The 6,000-nt window shown below is 44.7% G+C and overlaps 1 protein-coding gene across 5 annotated transcripts in view; it reads right to left on the reverse strand.

The window, feature by feature from the left end:
• MACROH2A1 (macroH2A.1 histone) overlaps positions 1–5,176 on the reverse strand; it is a 50,888-nt gene extending 45,712 nt beyond the window's left edge. For 2 of the 5 annotated variants that reach the window (XM_068959174.1, XM_068959172.1), the window contains exon 1: positions 4,981–5,176. The gene's annotated coding sequence lies outside the window, so the exon portion shown is untranslated. The remainder of the gene's footprint in view (positions 1–4,980) is intronic. The other 3 variants (XM_068959175.1, XM_068959173.1, XM_068959170.1) reach the window with 2 other exon arrangements.
• Positions 5,177–6,000: the final 824 nt, after the last annotated feature.

The following is a 6,000-nucleotide window of genomic DNA, read 5'->3' on the forward strand; positions in this document are numbered from 1 at the left end:
AATGAGCTCTCAAAGTCTCTTCTCTAGTTCTAGTCTAGAGCCAGAGAGAAGGAAAAGAGGAGAACTCACTTGCAACAGCCAAAACAAATTTCATTAAAGTTAAACGTGAAGGAAATAGCAACAGATCAAAAACTGAAGAAAACTGTGTGCTTTAAAAGTTCTCAAATGTTATCTTTGTAACACCAGAAACTCTGGAACACTGCCAACGCTAATGAACCAGAGCTGCTTGCTGAGTCATCGCTAGCCACCAAATGAGGGAGGCAGTGCCAACCAAAGGGGAACTTTATCACATGTACCATTGCAGCCAAGATTTGAGCAGAAGGAAAAAAAAAAAAAAAACCACACACACACGCACACTTAATGGAGCAGTCTTTTCCTTTCTTTCCCTTCTCCTGCCTTTGCAAAGAAGTTACTGAGAAACCTTCACAAAATGCACAGGGTCTTCAAAGATTAGACAACAAAATGGTTTCATTTCGATGTGACAGTTCACTATCACTGTGATAATCAAGAAGTATCACAGAGAAGTGAACTTACCTAGTTCACCTTTGACTTTGAGTCAAACTTAGCGCTCTAGCTTTCAGTGGCTCTGCTGTGTTTGGCTATAGATTACCAGTGCTGCAGAACTTACTACCTGATTCACAGCCTTTTGAAAAATGCACTTTATGACTGCATTCAGATTCATACTGCTTTCTGTGCTCTCAAAATCCACAGAAATGAGAATCTGATGGTATGTTAACTTGGCTCACAGCAAAGATTTAAGCTACTGGACTCTTCTGCTGTATGATCTTTGAACCAGATAAAATTCTCTAAACAAAATAATATTCACAGGTACTGATGAAATCAGTATAATAAACATTTTTCTGTTTGAAATTGGCTGTTCCACCTCTGGCCATATTTTTCTGTATGAAGAGAGATACTTCACTAAAAGTATACTTAAACACCATCTTCCTAAAATGCCTACAGGCATCTTTTTTTCTGAAAGGTTTAACATCATCTAATTCAAGAGTACAGCCTGAACATCCTGGTAAAACGATACATAATTCCTAGTGGCTCAAACACCAGTACTTCATTAGCTCAGTTAATTTGACCCTTTTATCAAACAATAGCAGTAAAAAAAAAACTTGCTATTAATAGCTGTCAGGTACTGGTTCTTAAATGACTTAACAAATCTCTATCAATGCTATTGCTGTCAGACGGTGACTGTTCCGATCACGAGCTCACATTTGTATAGTAATTGCACTCAACAAATATAGATGATTAAATTTAGATCTACAGGATCCCATCAGTAAATGTAGTGGAATGCAGGAGACCTTTACTCCAACAGAGTAAATACTAAGATTAAGTACATTTTCCCTTCCCAGTGTAAGGACTAAGCTGAAAAGTTTATTTTTGTATCACAAGAGATTAACTGCAACACTCTTTTCTTTCTGTTTCGAAAGACTAACAATGTAAGGGCTGCCATTCCATCTTAAATCTATTTATGTACTATAATAATAGCTGCTCAGTGAACTCTTTTTGAAAAGGTGCATTTGAATTTGCTTTGACAGCTAACTTGCTCTATTCTAGGCTAATCAAAAACTAGTCTGGCATATTTATAAAATGCATTGCTTATAGAGTCTGTATAAAATGGTCTCTAATAATGCCTGCCTAGCACAACAGAGTCTTGGTCTATGACTGTGGTTCCTAGGTACCACAGTAATAAAAGAAGAGTTTGTCACTAAGTAATTATTTGGTCTGACGTGATTTCATTTTTTAGCTGAAGTGTTCTATCAAAGCAGTAATTCTCTGTGGTCTGAAAAGGTAAAAATAAAAATAGTTCTGCTAGAACAGAACTAAAACTAGTTGCAAAACAGCTATTAATTTCTCATCTGAAGAGGTAGCACTACACATGCATTTTTTTTTCCACTTGAAAAACTGAGAGAATATTCTTCATCTAGGAATGCCCCACAGATCTTCATTTTGTTGAAGGCTAAAATCTTCCCAAAATGATAAAGTGAAAGAAGGAGGAAGAAGGCTCTTGCCAAATCTGTGTACAGAACTGAATACTGTTACACAATTTTATTTAACTGGCAAAAGTCCCTCCCTCCCACCATGGCTCTGAAACACCAAAACAAATACCCACTTAACATGCAGACCTTCTGTATGAACAGTACTCGGAGTGAGAGAAGAGTTTTAGCTGGGCATCCTGCCACCAATAATCAGGAAAAAGTAAATACAATTGTCTTCACTGACCATTGCTGGGAGTACTAACATAAAAACAAGCCCATTTGTACATTTCAGCATTTTGTATGTTAGGAAGCATAAAATTCAGTAAGAAAACCTTAAATCACTGGACCATTTATGAGTTCAATCTATGTTCAGGGAAAAAAAAAAACTGTTTCAAAGAACATTTCAAGAACTTCTTTGTCACTTGACATTTTTGGAAGAAGGCAAAAATTCAACACAGAATTAATGTGTACATTTTCAAGGCAAAAGCCAGATGAAGAATGAAACTTAAAACATACTGTATATGGCTGGGCGGTCCTGAGGGGAAGGAGTGCAAGAACTCAACCCACTGAAGAGGCCAAGAATTATGTGATTCTAGCATCTGTACTCCTCTGAGAACAAGGACCATGAGCTGGATACTTCCCATCATCTCTTTAGGATGGGACTAGGTAAGGAACTATAGCCTCCCTGTGTACAGAGCCACCTTTCCCAGATAAATGAGCAGAATGCTACATTCTAAACACTGGATCCACCATGTTTCTTTTCCAATTCCACCTATAGGAAGCACTGAGTTGATAAAACCTAATAGTCACTGGACTGTCCACTGTATTAATATTCCTTCACCCAAAAGACCTTTTCAAATTCTGGGGGGCTATGGATCAACTCCATCCCTCTTCTCCTTTATCCATATCCTTACATTATAAAAGGTAGCTCTGCCCCAGCAAGCTTATGTAGAAAATACAGTTGGCCCTGATCCTGATTGACAAGGTTGCACAACAATACCTCTGAATTGGAGTAGACAAGATTTTGACCATTCTTCAGGAACGCGAATATTTCATCTATCTTTTCAAGAAAATATCTTTTATCAAAACCGCTTGCGGTGTATTGGAATTTTACCCACAGAACGAGGAAAATCCTAAAGAGAAATTTAAATACGTAGATTTCTTTTAACAAGTACTTAAGTTTGCAGTGACAGGGTCTTTTTTTGGTACTGCTGATCTATAAAATAAGCAGTGCCTAAGCACTCTTCCTATGTTAGTGCAATCAGGTAAAATTATAGTTTTATCATCAAGTTATAGACCTAATTGGGGTTAATTCTGCACTGTCAACGTTTGACTTTACTGATAATCAGAAGTGTATGCCTTACGCATGAAAGGTTACGATAGATAACACAGCAAAATAACCTGGAATCATCACTTGGTTGAAAACAATGCAATTCCTGTCTTTCAGATTGCTTAAAAAAGAAAAGAAGAGAAAAAAGAGCATTGTCTAGGGACCCCTTGATTCAAAGTCTCACATAACCAACTGTGTTAAAATGTTTGTGAATGCAACTGTAATTGTCTTGTTTATGCCTAAATCTTTCAGCTCCAAGTTGTGCATAAGAACCCAGGTGCTGACTATTTAATTACTCACTTGCTTTTTATTTCACTTATTTTTACCTACTCTTAGGAATGGGGGAGGCAGTAGATCTGAACAGTTCCCTACAGACCTGTTGCTAAGTGACAGCCACACATAGTCATGGGGGAAAAAATGGTTGTTCATTTGTACAGTCCAGAGATAAATAATAAGCCTCATCCAAATGTACTTCAACAACCAATCTCCTTTCAGCAACACAAATGAAGCAAACTCAGTCTTACACATAAGCTAGTTCCAACTGCCTGCTTCATATATGCAAATACAAAGGCCTTTTGCAACTTACTTCCAAAGATTACAGAGGAAACAAAAGGGCTATTGGAAGATAAAGTTACAGAAACAGTTTGTTCCCATGACTGTCTCCTACATGCACAAACATGTCAGCTTTCTCTCTAAATCTAGGCATCCATGCAATACACCTTGTGCTTACTCTGAAGAACCTGCGTCTTGCAGTATTTGCAGTCCCCTATGAGAAACACCCACACCCAGAGACAGTCTGTATAGGTTGCTCAAATCCTGCAGGCAGACATATTGCAGGCTATACAAGTGACAGTTCTAAAACAATAAAGGGCCCCATTCCTAGCACAATGTTTATTTCTATCACTCTTAGATGCTTCTGACTGCTTTGCTTATGGTTTTAGAAGTGTCATTTGGCTTTTTTTATTAAGTCATTAACATTTGGCAGATAACTCTTATGCCACAGTTTCCTCATCGCAAACTAGGTTTTACTGAAAATGCGTTCTGCTGCTTTTTAGCTGTGCTTTTTGCAGTAATCTTTTCCTGTCCAGTGACTCGAAGTGGAAGAGAGAAGAAAAAAAGTCTATATGTACATACAGAGATACAGGAAAGAAATCCTGGTTCAAGACATCTAATCTTTCCTTAAAATCACTGTGCAATGCAAGTGTATGCGGGGTGTTCACTGGACTCATTCCAATCTTAATACCATAACCCAGATGCAGATTCAATAAAAATAAAATCCCACTGCCATCATTATGCTGGGAATGCAGTCGATTTCCTGGTTTCAGCAAGGAAAACAAGAAGACAAAAAAAAAGAAAAAAAAAAAAAGACAAACCTCTCAGCTCAGCCTGACTCCCCAATTTTCTTTCTAGCAAAGGGGGAGGGGGGGAGCGCCAAGACTCTTTTCTCCCTTCCTCGTCCACCCCGGCTGCCGAAGTCGTCCCCGCCCCGCTTCAGAGGATGCGGGCGCCGCCTCAGGCCCCCGCACCGGCCGCCAGGGGCCCGAGCGCCGCCACCGGGCCCCGCGCCCCGCCGCCTCCCCTTCCCCCCCACCCCGCCCCAAGCGCAGGGCGGGTAACGGCAGCCCAGCTCCGCCGGTAACGGCGGTGATGGCGGTGACTTACAGCGCGGCTCCCGGCAGCAAGATGTCTCCCGGCGGCCGGCGGCGGCCCCGCTCGCGCTGCCCCCGCCGCTGGCGCTGCCTCGGCTCAGCCCGCGGGGCCAACGGCGACGGGCTCGACGGGCTGGCGGCGAGCTCCCACAATGCCTCGCGCGCCCGCGCGTCACATCCCTCCCCTCCCCTCTCGCCGCGGCTCCTCTGCCCGCGCGGGGCCGCTCCCCCCCTCCCCGCACACACCCACGCGGGCGCGTTCTCCCCCTCCCGCCCCCCGCGTGGCGCGCTGTGCGGGGGGGGGGGGCGGCCCCGCGCGGCGAGCGCGCGCGCTGAGGGAGGCCCCTCCCCCTCCTTCTCCTCACGGCGGCCGTTGGGGCAACGGCTGGGCGCGCGCGCTCTCTTTCGCCTCACAGCGCGGTCCCCCTCACAGCGCGCCCCTCAGGGCCAGCTCCCATCTTCCCTCCCCGCACCCGGCAGCTCCAGCAAGGGCTCGCCCTGCGGCGTGGCGAGCCTGGCGTGGCAGGCGCGGGAGGCCTCCCGCCTCCCCTGCGCTGGGGAGCGCGGTGCGGCAGCCCCTGCGGCTGGGCTCGGCCAGCTTGTTCAAAAGCCGCGTCCCTGCGCGTGGAGCGAAGGCCTTGGCACCGTTTCTGCCGCAGCTGCTTGCTTCCCCCCCCCACCCCGCCTCAAGCCAGACCATTGTGTAAAAACGTGCTCACTCTTAAATCTTCGATGGAAAGGCAGAAAAAAGGAGGCGGGTGGGGTGGACAAAGCGGATGGCTAATGCTGCGTTCTTCCCTAAAGGAAGGTTTCTGGTTTGGGGTGTGTGTACGGGGGAGACTGATTCTTTACCGCTGTCACAGGACGCGCGTGCGCTTTCTGCTCTCTTCATCCTGTACAAAAATGGCTTTCTGACATTTTATAAAGGCCCCAGATGGAGCTTGGGGAGGAATTTCTGCGTTAGAGACACAGATGTCCTTGAGCGTGCCTTGTCGTGTCCAGAGAGCCCGCTTGCTGCCGCTTCCCATGAGGT

The sequence above is a fragment of the Struthio camelus genome, chromosome 13, assembly GCF_040807025.1.
Source record: "Struthio camelus isolate bStrCam1 chromosome 13, bStrCam1.hap1, whole genome shotgun sequence".
Classification (NCBI taxonomy): domain Eukaryota; kingdom Metazoa; phylum Chordata; class Aves; order Struthioniformes; family Struthionidae; genus Struthio; species Struthio camelus.